Raw genomic sequence first — 15,929 nt, 5'->3', positions numbered from 1 at the left:
ATATTGAGAAATAAAAATAAACTAGGACTATTTGGCTAAGCCAGGATGTCTTGTTATTCCATGTTTAGGCCTATTGAGTCAAAACTGGTTTTTTTTTTTTTTTTTTTTTTTTTTTTTTGAGACAGATTCTCACTCTGTTGCCCAGGCTGGAGTGCAGTGGCATGATCTCGGCTCACTGAAGCCTCCGCCTCCTGGGTTCAAGTGATTCTCCCACCCCAGCCTTGCAAGTAGCTGGGATTACAGATGTGAGCCACCATACCCAGCTAATTTTTGTGTATTTTTAGTAAAGATGGGGTTTCGCCATGTTGGCCAGATTGGTCTCGAACTCCTGGCCTCAAGTGATCCACCTGCCCCAGCCTCCCAAAGTGCTGGGATTACAGGTGTGAGCCACCACGACTGGCCCCCTCTTGAATCAAAACTCTTATTTCATAATGTGAATGGGAGGATCACTATTTGCGATTCTGCAGATTACACATTTCCTTGTGGGGAGATAATAAGGTATGTGTAAATACATATACATAAGTATATGTGTGTATATGTATACACACATACAGCACGCTACCTCCCACGTGTTACCTAGCAAAACAGTTTCCTTTCTGAAGCTCCAGAGATAGTTGTTGGCTAAGTTATACTCTTCTGTGATGGGCAGGGGATGCTATAAAAATATAGGCAGTGCCCTTTGAATATAGTACAGCTCATCTCCTGCATATAATATACCTTGGAAAAGAGATTTATATGCAAGTTAATTTGTGTAATCTGAAGGATGTTCCCATTAATATGTCATGATATCATTAATATGTTTCTTCCTTTCTGATTTTTTTTTTTTTTTCCACCCAGGCTGGAATGCAACTAATGGCGTGATTTCAGCTCATTGCAACTTCTGCCTCCCAGGTCCAAGCGATTCTCCTGTCTCAGCCTCCCGAGTAGCTGGGATTACAGGCGTGTGCCATCATGCCTGGCTAATTTTTTTATACTTTTTTAGTAGAAACAGGGTTTCGCCATGTTGGTCAGGCTGGTCTTGAACTCCTGACCTCAAGTGATCCACCTGCCTCGGCCTCCCAAAGTGCTGGGATTACAGGCGTGAGCCACTGCACCCAGCCCTTTCTGATTGTTGTCATTTAATTCATCAAGTTTTCTCTCATGATCAACTTTCTCTGTGCAAACCCAGTAACTCTGAGAGTTATCACTGTGTCTGACACAGTGAGTTTTTAATTTATAAGTTAGTTACTTTTGGCCAGGTGTGGTGGCTCATGCCTGTAATCCCAGCACTTTGGGAGGCCAAGGTAGGGAGATGACTTGAGGTCAGGAGTTCAAGATTAGCCTGGCCAATGTGGTGAAACCCCATCTCTACTAAAAATACAAAAATTAGCCAGGCATGGTGGCGGGTGCCTGTAATCCCAGCTACTTGGAAGGCTGAGGCAGGAGAATTGCTTGAACCCAGGAGGCAGAGGTTGCAGTGAGCTGAGATCGTACCACTGCACTCCAGCCTGGGCAATATAGCGACACTGAGTCTCAAAAAAAAAAAAAAAAAAAAGTTACTTGTTTTTGGTTAGGTTGTACTTCTTAGGTAATGGGCATTGTCACTACCAACTTGCCTGCATTGTAATAGAGTCCTATTTGCTTTGCTCCCAGCCCCACCACGGAGATGACTGATGACTAGTTATATACATGGTGGATGTGCACTGAGAGGTCTGTTGCCAGCAGTGGTGATCGAGGCTGAGGTGGGAGGATTATTTGAGTGCAGGAGTTTGAGGATGCAGTGAGCCACGATTGTGCTACTGCACTCCAAACTGGGCATGACAGCAAGATTCTGACTCTTAAAAAAAAAAAAAAAAAAAAAAAGGAAGATTGGGAATGATACTAAGAGGAGTTAAAAAAAAAAAAAAAAAGATAGAATAATTAAATACCTTGCCTGCTAGTCTGCTTTAAGCACCTTACCTTACCCAAAGATCTGTTTTTCTTTTTTCTTTTCTTTTTTTTTTTTTTTTTTTTAAATTCTTCTTACTTTTTAAAGATGAGATCTCACTATGTTGCCTAGCCTGGTTTCGAACTCCTGGGCTCAAGCAATCCTCTTTCCTCAGCCTCCTGTGTAGCTGGGATTACAGGCAGGTGCCACTGCACCTTTCCCCAGGAATCTGATCTTACTGCTTTCATTTAGTTTTTTTTTTTCTTTGAGATGGAGTTTTGCTCTTCTTGCCCAGGCTGGAGTACAATGGCATGGTCTTGACTCACCGCAGCCTCCAACTCTGGGGTTCAAGTGATTCTCTTGTCTCAGCCTCCCAAGTAGCTGGGATTACAGGTGCCCGCCACCATGCCTGGCTAATTTTTGTATTTTTAGTAGAGACAGGGTTTCACCATGTTGGCCAGGCTGATCTCGAACTCCTGACCTCAGGCGATCCACCTTCCTTGGCTTCCCAAAGTGCTGGGATTACAGGTGTGAGCCACCGCACCCGGTCCATTTAGTCTTTTATTACAAAGATGAATAAGATATGGTTCCTGCGTTTACAAAGCTTGAATGTACTGGCAACCAATGAGATAACTTCTTCATTCCAGAACTATTGAGCTCTTACTGTTTACCAGGAATTGTTCTTGGCACTGAGGATACATCAGTCAAAACACAGACAAAAATTCCAACACTTGTGTGCATACTAGTGGGAAACTGTATTATTATTATAAGGAAGCAAATGATAGAGGTCAAAGGAAATGATGGAGAACTTGTGAGGATGATGGAGTAGAAAGGGAAGATACTTAAAATTTCAAATTGGGTGGTCTGGGCTGGGTGTGGAAGCTCATGTCTGTAATCCCAGCACTTTGGAAGGCTGAGGCAGGAGGAAAGCTTGAGCTGTGGAGTTAGAGGCTGTAGTGAACTGTGATCATTGCGCCACTGCATTCCAGCTTGAGCGACAGGGTGAGACCTTGTCTCAAAAACAACACACGCACACACACACACACGCACACACACACACACACACACACACACACGGATGGACAGGGAATGTGTGTGTATATATATGTAATATATAGTATATATACTATATATACTATATAATATATAATTATATATTATATATGACATATACAATATATCATATATAATATATATATTATATGTTATATATCATATATTGTATATTATGTTATATATAATATATTGTGTATATATTATATATTACAATATATAAAATATATAGTATATTATATATATAATATAGATATGTAATGAAAAGGTGATGTTCAAGTAAACATCTGAAGGAATGTCAGGCATGGTGGCTCACGCCTGTAATCCCAGCACTTCAGGAAGCCAGGGAGGAAGGATTGCTTGTGCCCAGGTGTTTGAGACCAGCCTAGGCAACATGGCAAAACCCTATCTCCACAAAACATAGAAATATTAGCCTGGTGTGGTGGTGCACACCTGTAGTTCCAGCTACTTGGTAGACTGAGGCAGGAGGATTACTTGGGCCCAGGAGTCGAGGATGGAGTGAGCAATGATTATACCACTCACTATACTTCAGCCTAGGTGACAGAGCAAGACCCCATCTCAAGGAAAAATAAAAACATGTAAGGAGATGAAGGAATGATCCATGAGGATTAAGGGGGAAGAGCACATTCTAAGCCAAGAGGAAAGACTTGCAAGGCCCTGAAGCAGGAATCCACCTGCCATGTTTCAGGAACAGCAAGGAAGCTGTTATAAGTGGATTAAAGGAGGAGAAGAACAGGAGTTAAGAGGGGCATACAGAAGATGCCAGAGAGGCTTTTGTAAGCTGTTGTTGGAGTTTTTCTCCTTTGAGTGAAATAGGCCATTGTGGGGGGTTCTGAGCAGAGATCTCACATTTTAATGGGATGACTCTAGCCTGCTGCATTGAGAACAGACTGGCTTAGGGGCGAGGGTAGAGCAGGGAGGCCAGTTAGGAAACTATAGCAATAATCCAGGCACTATGCAGTAGTGGCTTGGACCAAAGCAGTAGTAGTAGAAGTGGTGACAGTGGCCAGATTCTGGATTTTTTTTTTTTTTTTTAATACAGGTTGGAGTGCAGTGGCATGATCTCAGGTCACCACAGCCTCGACCTCCTGGGCTCAAGTGATCCTCCTACCTAATCCCCCCAAGTGGCTGGGACTACAGGTGTGTGCCACCATGCCCGGCTAACTTTGGTATGTTTTGTAAAGATGGGGTTTCACCATGTTGCCTTGAACTCCTGGACTCAAGCAATCCCCGCATCTCAGCCTACTAAAGTGGTGGGATTACAGACATGAGCCATCACATCCAGCCTGAAAGTATTTTGAAGGTTCAGTGTGAGGAGTTGCTGACAGATTGAGTTTGAGAGAAATAAAGGAGTACATCACTGCAAGGGTTTTATCTTGTTAGAAGGATGGTGTTGCCACTAACTAAGATGGGAAGCCTGTGAAAGACTGGTTTTTCAGGCATTACAGGCATGAGTCACCATGCCTGGCCTTCCTTCAGAACTTTACTTTTCAGGACTTTGTGAACATATACAACTGCAGATGGCTGTTAGATATCCAAGTAGAGATGTTGAAGGGATGAATGTATATAGAAGTCTGAATTCGGGAGAGAGATCTGAATCAGAGATACTTACCTGGTGTTTAACAGCTTATAGATTGTGTAAAGTCATGAAATGGATAAGAGCCTTAAAAGAGAGAAAATGGAATAGAGGCTACTAAATGAGTTCCAGGTTCCAAAATGCAGAGGGCAGGGAGACAAGGAGAAACCAGCAAAAGAGAGTAGGAAAGAAGCAACTAGTGTGGCAGAAGGAAAGTGGGGTGAGTGTGAGGTTCTGGAAGTCATCAGGAAAACGTGTTTCAGGAAAGAGCTGATGATTACACCAAAAGCTGCTGAGACTCGCATATGATGAGGATGAAGAAGTCACTATTGGATTTAACAGCGTGGAGGTGACCTTGATAAGGTCAGTTTTTGTGGAGTGTGGAGGTGAGCACTTGATTGGAGGTGGTTTAGGGAGAATGTTGGAACAAAAGTGGAGGCTAACACGGTGAAACCCCGTCTCTACTAAGAAATACAAAAAATTAGCCGGGCGAGGTGGCGGGCGCCTGTAGTCCCAGCTACTCGGGAGGCTGAGGCAGGAGAATGGCATAAACCCGGGAGGCGGAGCTTGTAGTGAGCTGAGATCCGACCTATGCATTCCAGCCTGGGCGACAGAGCGAGACTCCATCTCAAAAAAAAAAAAAAAAAAAAAAGTGGATTCAGCAAGTATAGATAAATCTTTTGGGGGGTTTTACTTTAAGCCAAGAGAAGCAGGGAAAAAGTACAGTAACTGGTTAAGAGAAGGTTATCTTGAAAATGTATGAAGTGATAACCCATTTGTATATTGATGGGAAAGATCTAGTCAAGAGGAAAAGATGTAGGAACGAGTTGGGAGGCTTGCCAGAATGACATCTTTGGAAAGAAAAGAGGGATGATTATTTAAGGGCACAAGAAGGAAGGCTTGTCTTTGATGCATGTGTGAACAGTTCACCCACAGTAACAGGAGTGAAGGCAGCGTGGATGGACTCAGCTGTAGTAGATGGGTGGATGTTGTGGGATTTGTGGGATTCTCTCATGTGTTGCCTAGACTGGAGTACAGTGGCATGATCAGGGCTCACTGCAGCCTTAATCTCCTGGGCTCAAGTGATCCTCCCACTTCAGCCTGTCAAGTAGGTAGGACTACTGACATGCACTATGATGCCTTGCTAATTTTAAAAATTGTTTGTGGAGATGTGGTTTTGCCATGTTGCCCAGGCTAGTCTTGAACTCCTGGCCTCAAGCAATCCTCCTGCCTCAGCCTCCCCAAGTGCTGGGATTACAGGTGTGAACCACCGTATCCAGCCTCTTTTTTTCAACTAACATCTGAGGTATAATAACCATGTACAAAAATACAAAAATTCCAAATATCTAACTCAAGAATTTTTACAAAGTGAGCACACCTGTGTAACTAGAACCCCGGTCAAGAAAGAGAACATTCCCAGCTACCTAGAGTATCTCTTACATTCCTTTCCAATGACTTTCCAAAAATAACCATTGTTCTCACTTCTAACATCCCAGATTATTTTGCCTGGTTTTGAATTTTATATAAGTACTATGTTCTCTTTTGTTTATGGCTCCTTAAACTCGACATTATATTTACAAGATTCGTCTATGTTGTATGTAGCAGTTCAGTGATTGGGGAAACTCAATATGTTGACAAGATTCATCTATGTTGTTTGTAGCAGTTCAGTGATTCTCACTGCTGTGTAATATTCCATTGTATGAATATACCATAGTTGATCCATTCTATTGATGGATATTTGGGTTGTTTCCAACTTTTGTCCATTATAAGTTGTGCTCCTATGGACCTTCTTGAACATGTTTTGTAGTAAACATATGTATATAGGCATATCTCAGAGTTATTGTGAATTTGATTCCAGGCCAATGAGTAAAGCAAATTTTGCAATACAGCAAGTCAGACAAATTTTTGGATTTCCCAGTGTACATCAAAGTTATGTTTACACTGTATCTGTGCAATGGCATTATGTCTAAAAACACAATGTACATACATTATTTTAAAAACACTATTGGGCAACCAGTGCAAAAAAAATACTTTATTGCTAAAAAATTCTTAATAATCTGAGCCTTCAGTGAGTCATAATCCTTTTGCTGATGTAGATCTTGTCTCAATGTTGATGGCTGCTGACTGGTCAAGGGTGGTGGTTTCTGAAGGTAGATCGCTGTGGCAATTAAAAAAAATAAGACGGCAATGAAGTTTGCCACATTGATTGACTCTTCCTTTGATGAAAGATTTCTCTATAGCGTGCCATGCTATTTGATAACATTTTACTCAAGGAGAAGTTCCAAAATTAGAGTCAATTCTATCATACCCTAGTGCTACTTTATCAACTAAGTTTATGTAATATTCTAAATCCTTTGTTGTCATTTCAACAAATGTTCATAGCATCTTCGCCATGAGTGGATTTCATCTCAAGAAACTCTTTCTTTCTCTCTTTTTTTGAGGCAAAGTCTTGATTTGTCGCCCAAGCTGGAGGGCAGTGGCATGATCTTGGCTCACTGTAACCTCGGCCTCCTGCATTCAGGTGATTCTTCTACCTCAGGCTCGTGAGTAGCTGGAATTACAGGTGCACGCCACCACACCTGACTAATTTTTGTATTTTTAGTAGAGATGGGGTTTCGCCATGTTGGCCAGTCTGGTCTCGAACTCCTAAACTCAAGTGATCCACCTGCCTTGGCCTCCCAAACTGCTGGGATTACAGGCATGAGCCACCATGCCTGGCCAAGAAACCGCTTTCTTTGTTCATCTGTAAGAAGCAACTCTTCATTTGTTCCAATTTATCATGAGATAAAATTCTAGTTCTCTTGCTATTTCTACCACATCTGCAGTTACTTCCTCCACTGAAGTTTTTTTTTTTTTTTTTTTGAGATGGAGTCTCATTCTGTCACCCAGGCTGGAGTGCAGTGGTGTGATCTTGGCCCACTGTAACCTCCACCTCCCGGGTTCAAGCAATTCTGTCTCAGCCTCCCGAGTAGCTGGTACTATGGGTGCACGCCACCATGCCCTGCTAATTTTTGTATTTTCAGTAGAGATGGGGTTTCACCATATTGGTCAGGCTGGTCTTGAACTCCTGACCTCAGGCGATCCACCTGCCTCGGCCTCCGAAAGTGCTGGGATTACAGGTGTGAGTCATGCGCCTGGCCTACACTGAAGTCTTGAACCCCAAAAAGTCATCTATGAGAACTGGAATCAACTTCCTCCAAACTCCTGTTAATGTTGATATTTTGGCCTCCACACCATGCGTCACAAATGTTCTGAAAGGCGTTTAAAATAGTGAATCCTTTCCAGAAGGTTTTTCTTTTTTTTTTTTTTTTTCTTTCTTTTTTAATTTTTTTGAGACGGATTCCCTGTCACCCAGGCTGGAGGGCAGTGGTACGATCTCGGGTCACTGTAACCTCTGCCTCCCGGGCTCAAGCAATTCTCCTGTTTCAGCCTCCCGAGTAGCTGGGACTATAGACACACACCACTATGCCTGGCTAATTTTTGTATTTTCAGTAGAGATGAGGTTTCACCATACTGGCCAGGCTGGTCTAGAACTCCAGACCTCAGGCGATCCACCTGTCTCGGTCTCCCAAAGTGCTGGGATTGCAGGCGTGAGCCACTGCGACCAGCCTCCAGAAGGTTTTTCTTTTTCCTTTTTTTTTTTTTTGAGACAGAGTCTTGCTCTGTCACCCAGGCTGGAGTGTAATGGCGTGATCTCGGCTCACTGCAACCTCTGCCTCTTGGGTTCAAGCGATTCTCCTGACTTAGCCTACCAAGTAGCTGGGATTACAGGCATGAGCCACCATGCCCGGCTACTTTTTTGTATTTTAGTAGAGACGGGGTTTCACCATGTTGGTCAGGCTGGTCTCCAACTCTTCAGCTCAGGTGATCCACCTGCCTTGACCTCCCAAAGTGCTGGGATTACATGTGTGAGCCACCGTGCCTGACCCAGATTTTTCAGTGGACTTTGCTCAGATTCATCAGAGGAATCACTATGACAGTTACAGCCTTATGGAATGTTATTCTTAAATAATAAGACTTGAAAGTACAAATTACTCCTTGACACATGGGCTGCAGAATGGATGTTGTCTTAGCAGCCATGAAAACAACGTGAATCTCCTTGTACATTTCTATCAGAGCTCGAGTGACTAGGTATATTATCAACAAGCAGTCATATTTTTAAAAATCTTTTTTTTTTTTTTCCTGAGTAGTAATTCTCAACAGTGGGCTTAAAATATTTAGTTATCCATGCTGTGAACAGATGTGCTGTCATCCAGGCTGCATTCTTAAGGGTCCTAGGATTTTCAGTGTGGTCAATGAACACTGGCTTCAACTTAAAGTCACTAGCTGCATTAGCCCCTAGTCAGCCTGTGCTTTGAAGCCAGGCATGGACTTGTCCTCTGTAGTTACAGAAGTCCTAGAAGGCATCTTCCAATGGAAGGATGTTTGGTCTACAAGGAAAATCTGTGGTTGAGTATAGCCATCTCCACCAATGATCTTAGCTGGATCTTCTGGACAACTCGTTGGAGCTTCTACCTCAACACTTACTGCTCCATCTTGCATTTTTATGTTCTGAAGATGGCATCTTTCCTTAAACCTCACAAATCAATCTCTCCTAGCTGCAGACTTTTCTTCTGCAGCTTCCTCACCTCTCTCAGCCTTTGAAGAATTGAAGAACGTTAGGACCTTGCCTGGATTAGGCTTTGGTTTAAGGGAATGTTGTGGCTGATTGGATTACGCTTTGGTTTAAGGGAATGTTGTGGCTGGTTTGATCTGTCCAGAGCCTTCAAACTTTCTCCATATCGGCAAAAAGGCTATTTCACTTTCTTACTCATACGTTCACTGAAGTAGCACATTTTTTTGTTGGGGGGTGGGGGGGATTCTGCAAATGGAGTAAGAAGTAGCACTTTTACTTTTCTTCAAGATTTTTTCCATTGTGTTTATGACTTTGCTGACTTTGACACAAGAGGCCTAGCTTTTGACGTGCCTTACTCTCTAAGCTTGATCATTTCTAATTTTTGTTGTTGTTGTTGTTTGTTTGTTTTTAAAGATAGTATTTTTAGTCTGTCATCCAGGCTGGAGTGCACTGGTGCCATCATGGCTTTCTGCAGCCTTGACCTCCAGAGTTCGGATGATCTTCCCACCTCAGCTTCCCGAGTAGCTAGGACTACAGGTGCCTGCCACCATGCTCAGCTAATTTTTTATATGATTATTATTTTTTAATAGAGATAGGGTTTTGCCATGTTGCCCAGGCTGGTCTTGAACTCTTGGGCTCAAGGGATCCTCCTGTCTCGGCCTTCCAAAGTGTTGGAATTACAGGCATGAGCCATTGCACCTGGCCAGTGCTTTCAGTTCTTTTACGTATGTACCCAAAAGTGGAATTGCTGGATAATTTGGTAAATATATATATATATATATATATATATTTTTTTTTTTTTTTTTTTTTGAGATGGAGTCTTGCCCCATTGCCCAGGCTGGAGTGCAGTGGCACAGGTATAGCTCACTATAGCCTCGAACTCCTGGGCTCAGGCAACTCCTGGGCTCAGGCAATCCTGCCTTGGCCACCCAAGTAGCTGGGACTGCAGGTGCATGTCACCACACCTGGCTAATATTTTTGGTGCAGACAGGAGTCTCTATGTTGCCCAGGCTGGTCTCTAACTAGTGGCCTCAAGCAATCCTCCCGCCTCAGCCTCCCAAAGTGCTGGAATTACAAGTGTGACCTGACATGCCTGGCTGGTAATTCTATTTTAATTTTTTGGGGACCGTCATACTGTTTTCCTTAGTTGTGCGAGTTTTCTCACCAATACTGTACAAGAATTCCAGTATGTCTATATTCTTATTAACACTTGTTATTTTTTTTCCCTGCTAGTAGCCATCCTTGTGGATGTGAGGTGACCCTCAGTATTCTTAAGGTTTTATTTCATTGTCTTCTAGCTGCATAGCTGTTAACAAGTAGTCTTTGGAAATCACTATGTTTGTTTTTGTAGGTATAAAGTGTCTCTTACATCTGACTGCTTTTAAATTTTCTCTTTATCACTGTTTTTCAGCAATTAGATTTTGATGTACTATGGTTATCCTGCTTGGAATTAAGCTTATTCGTTGTTGGTTTGTAGTTTTTATCAAATTTGGAAAAACGTGGCCATGGTCTCCTCAATTTCATTTTTCTGCTCTCCCTTCCGTATATAGCCACTCGATATTATTCCAAAAACCTCTGAGGTTTGGTTCCTTTTTTTCTGTAGTTATATTCTCTTTGTGCTGCATTTTAGATAAAATTTGTTTTTTTCAATTTCACTGATCTTGTTTAGTATCTAGTCTGCTATTCAGTTAAATTTTCTTTTCATATATTGTATCTTTCATCTGTAGAAGTTCTGCTTTTTAAAAAAATATTTCATTTTTCCCATTAAGTACTTGTATTAATATAAAAACATCTGTTTTAACATCCTTGTCTGCTAGCTCTATCACCCCTGTCATTTCTGTGTCTGTTCCTGTTCACTATTTTTTGTCCTCATTATGGTCACATTTTCCTGCTGCTTAGCATGTCTAGTAATTTTTCTGTTAGATGCAGGACATTGCAACTCTTAAGTTATTGAGGATCTGGACTTTGTTTACTTGTGTTGGGCTTCATTTTGGCAACTATTTGTGGAACAGTGTGATCCCCTTGAGTCTGTTTTCAGCTTTGCTAGGGTGAATTTAAGTTAAGCAGCCTTCATTCAAGGGATATTGATGCCTGCTACCAAGGCATGACCCCACTGGGGTCTCTAATGTCTTGGGAGATTACAGAGGACTCTTCCCTCTGTCATGCCCCAGTGTGAGCTTCGGGAATTGCTGTTTCCAACTCCCCACTCTTAGCTTGGCCTAGTGGAGTGTCACTGCTTCTATGCAGCCAGGCACTCAGTAAGGACTCGAGGGGACTACGGTATAGATTCCTGGATGTATTTTTTCCCCTCCACAGTGGTCTCCTTTCTAGAAATCTGCTTGCAGCTTCAACTATCTCACCTTCCCTCAACTCTGCGAGGCTGCCAGCTTCTGTTTGGGTTTCCTTTCCCTGTGCCTGCAGCTTGGATATTGCCTCCATGAAGAGAGCTGGGATGATTACAGGGTTCATCCAATTTTTTTCCTTTCTCAGGGATTACAGTCCTGTCACAGCTGCCTGTGGTCCAATATATGGAAAACATTTGTTTCATATACTTAATCTACTTTTCTAGTTGTTTATAGAAGTTAAGTCTCATCCTTCTTACTCTGGCATGACTAAATGCGGAAGTCTGCAGATAGAGTATTCATATCAGGGACTAGAGGGAGTAGAAGCAGGAAAGAGAAATGCACAAAGCTTCTGTGTCCATCCCTTAACTTGGCCGAGGAATCAGTGTGACCCATACGTCTCCAGAAGTAGAAAGAACACCTTCACATCTCTGCCTCCAGGCAAAAGAACCAGTTTTGAAGCCTATTTCTCTTGGAATAGAATTTCAGGAAGTTCACGGAATTAGATAATAAGAGTTGGGATATTCAACAGAAAATTCCGTTGACCCTATTTCTACACAATGCTCTTTTGAGCTCATTCCCACTAAATACTTTACTGCGTGTTGCCAAGTTCCTGTACCTCTTATTAGGTAAAATGCTTTGCCCTAAACCTCTTGCAGATTCTGCCTCCCTATGTACTAGAAAAATAAGATCCCATTCTTACTACAGCATGCAAAAAATAGATGGATGAATATTCATCAAATTAGAGAACATTTTAGGATGGATTGACAAAACAAAAGCTACAAATTAATTCTGGAGGCTCTGTAAGGAGAGGGCAAGTAATCATCCAGAGCAGCTGAAACTGTTATGAGACTTCACTATCCATGTTGTCCTACTATGATGGCATGTACAGGACCTACATGCCATGATAGTTAAGACAACATGGACAAAGAAAACAAGCCTCAAATATAATATTTTAGGCTAAGTGCTGCACATTGTGGGAATTGATTTAAAAAAATCTCAGAATTGACCGGGCATGGCGGCTCACGCCTTTAATCCCAGCACTTTGGGGGGCCGAGGCAGGCGGATCATCTGAGGTCAGGGGTTCAAGACCAGCCTGACCAACATGGTGAAACCCCGTCTCTGCTAAAAATAACAAAATTAGCTGGGTGTGGTGGCGCTTGCCTGTAATCCCAGCTACTTGGGAGGCTGAGGCAGGAGAATTGCTTGAACCTGGGAGGCAGAGGTTGCACTGAGCTGAGATTGTACCATTGCACTCCAGCCTGTGCGACAGAGTGAAATTCCTGTCTCAAAAAAAAAAAAAAACCTTTGAATTTTATTTTTTTTTGAGATGGGAGTCTTGCTCTGTCACCCAGGCTGAAGTGCAGTGGTGCCATCTTGGCTCACTGGAACCTCTGCCTCTTGGGTTCAAGGGATTTTTGTGCGTCAGCCTCCTGAGTAGCTGGGATTATAGGTGCCCATCCAGCCAATTTTCATATTTTTAGTAGAGACAGGGTTTCTCCATGTTGGCCAGGCTGGTCTTGAGCTCCTGACCTCAAGTGATCCACCCGCCTTGGCCTCCCAAAGTGCTGAGATTACAGACATGAGCTACTGTGCCCGGCTGAAAATTTTAAACATATATTCAAATAACAATATGGGTATAATGAATTTCATTTACCTATTAACTGAGCTTCAACAACTATCAATGCATGGTCCATTTTGTATTACTGAAATCCATCTTTCTGCCTAATTATTTTTGAAGTGCTAAATGCCATTTCATTAAAAATTTTAGTAGTAAGCATTGATTTTTTAATCTTTTGTGTTCTCATTTAACTGCATATAGTGTGCATGTAGATGAGTAGTAGCAGGAACTTATTTATTTTATTACTTTTTGAGATGGAGTCTTGCTCTGTCACTCAGGCTGGAGTACAGTGGCGCGATCTCAGTTCCCTGCAACCTCCGCCTCGTGGGTTCAAGCCATTCTCTTGCCTTAGCCTCCTGAGTAGCTGGGATTACAGGTGCATGCCACCACGCCCAGTTAATTTTTGTATTTTTAGTAGAGATGGGGTTTCACCATGTTGGTCAGGCTGGTCTCGAACTCCTGACCTCGGGATCCACCCCCCCTCAGCCTCCCAAAGTGCTGGTATTACAGGAGTGAGCCACTGTGCTCGGCTAGCAGGGACTTATTTAAAGGTGCTTAAATAACTAACTGCTATAAATGACAGCTTTTATTTTCATGTAGTCTAGTTTTATAATTTGGGAGGTTTTATACTCAGTTTTCCTCCTGATTGGACTTTTGGTCCTGGAAAGGTGAATCCGTGTCTGGGTCTTAATTTTCTTGTGTGCTGAAAGAGGAGGTTGAAGTCACTGGATCATCTTTGAGGTTCCATTCAGCTTTGAAAGGTTCTGATCTCTGATCATGGGTTAGCATCTTGGCCAGTAAATTCTGACAAATGTTCATATGTATGTTAACCTGAACTCCAGGCTCCAGTTTTCATTGGAATTTGAATTTCCCTGATCTGGGCTTTCTCATTCCCATAATTACATCCCTAAACCAGTCTGATTTTAACTTCTGCCTGGATACTCCTATCTTTCCTGCATGTTTCAGCTTTGTTTCATGTATCTCCCATCCTCAAAGACCTCGAAAGGCCTTTTGATAATTTCCTTGCCCAGCTTTCAAGGTCTCCTGTAATCTGCTCTCATACTAACAAATCAACTGTATTTTCCACTTGAATCCAAATTTCATAACTAATGTTACAAATTGCTTCCCCAGTTGATCCAGATATATCATTTTAAACATATGTACCTTTAAAATGTTCAGAATTTTACAATTAGTATAAATTCGTGATCCAGTCAAAACTGAAGGCAACAAATCAGTGTGTTGTGAGTGACGGATCATCTACCGAGAGGAAACACTTTCTTTCTCCCCATGTAAATGTGAATCATAATAAGCCAATCAGTCATCAGTCTGGCATGAAGCCCAAGGAAGAGGCTATTCTTTGTTCACTCTTTGGGTGTTAAAATAGCAAATAGCTGTGAACCTAGAGGACTGACTACACTATCAGAAAAAGCTCAGCTTTCTTTTCACTCGTAATCTTGAAATAAGTGAATTAATGGATTTCTTCCTCTTCCACATTAATAGACAACTAAGATTCCTTTTTTAAATTTTGCGGTACATGTGCAGGATGTACAGGTTTGTTACATAGGTAAACGTATGCCATGGTGGTTTGCCATACCTATCAACCCACCACCTAGGAATTCAGCCCAGCATGCATTAGCTATTTTTCCTAATATGCTCCCTCCTGCTATGCCACCCCCCGACATGCCCCAGTGTGTGTTGTTACCCTCCCTGTATTCATTGTTCAGCTCCCACAAGTGAGAGAACATGTGGTGTTTGGTTTTCTTTGCGTTAGCTTGCTGAGGATAATGGCTTCCAGGTCCATCCATGTCCCTTCAAAGGACATAATCTTGTTCCTTTTTATGGTTGCATGGTATTCCATGGTGTGTATATACCACATTTTCTTTATCCAGTCTATCATTGATGGGCATTTGGGTTGATTCCATGTCTTTGCTATTGTGAATAGTGCTGCAGTGATGAACATACGTGCATGTATGTGTACTAAAATGATTTATATTCCTTTGGGTATATGCCCAGTAATGGGATTGCTGGGTCAAATGGTATTTCTGGTTCTAGATCTTTGAGGAATCAACAGGCAACTAAGATTCTATCACTGAAACCTGTGGCCAGCTGGGACAACCTGATACATGCACTTGCTGTGACCCTTTTAATTCCAGTGGTTTGAGTAACACTATGGTAAGATTGGAAGACACACCACAGTGCACGTGTCAGTCATGTGATGTGTAAGTGATAATTAGAAGTGACAGGAGGAAATGCCAGGCTTTGACTTCTGCTCCTCTGCCCAGGCAAAAGTGGAAGCGTATTTATGTATGATGTCTACGCTAAATATGAAAACTGGTTTCAATGGATGAAATGTAAAAATCCTAGGTGTATTCCATACAGGTTACCTAAATGAGTACTGTAACATTATAACTGACTCAACTTCGGTCAGCCTGAAACAAATACCTGTCCCATCACAGAGATGGTCTCCCACTAAATAATGCTGAGCAAAGCTCTAGATACAGAGCACTTCATAATACAGAGCTAAGTTTAAAGTCTGGGCTCGGTGCGGTGGCTTATGCCTGTAATCCCAGCACTTTGGGAGGCCGAGGTGGGTGGATTACCTGAGCTCAGTTCTAGACCAGCCTGGGCAACATGGTGAAACCCCGTCTCTACTAAAATAAATTAGTCAGGCATGGCGGCATGTGGCTGTAATCCCAGCTACTCAAGAGGCTGAGACAGGAGAATCTCTTGAACCTAGGAGGTGGAGGTTGCAGTGAGCCAACATCGTGCCACTGCACTCCAGCCCAGGTGACAGA

Source organism: Macaca nemestrina, chromosome 7 (genome assembly GCF_043159975.1).
Source record: "Macaca nemestrina isolate mMacNem1 chromosome 7, mMacNem.hap1, whole genome shotgun sequence".
In the NCBI taxonomy this organism is placed as follows: domain Eukaryota; kingdom Metazoa; phylum Chordata; class Mammalia; order Primates; family Cercopithecidae; genus Macaca; species Macaca nemestrina.
Note: the sequence above shows the minus strand (reverse complement) of the source record.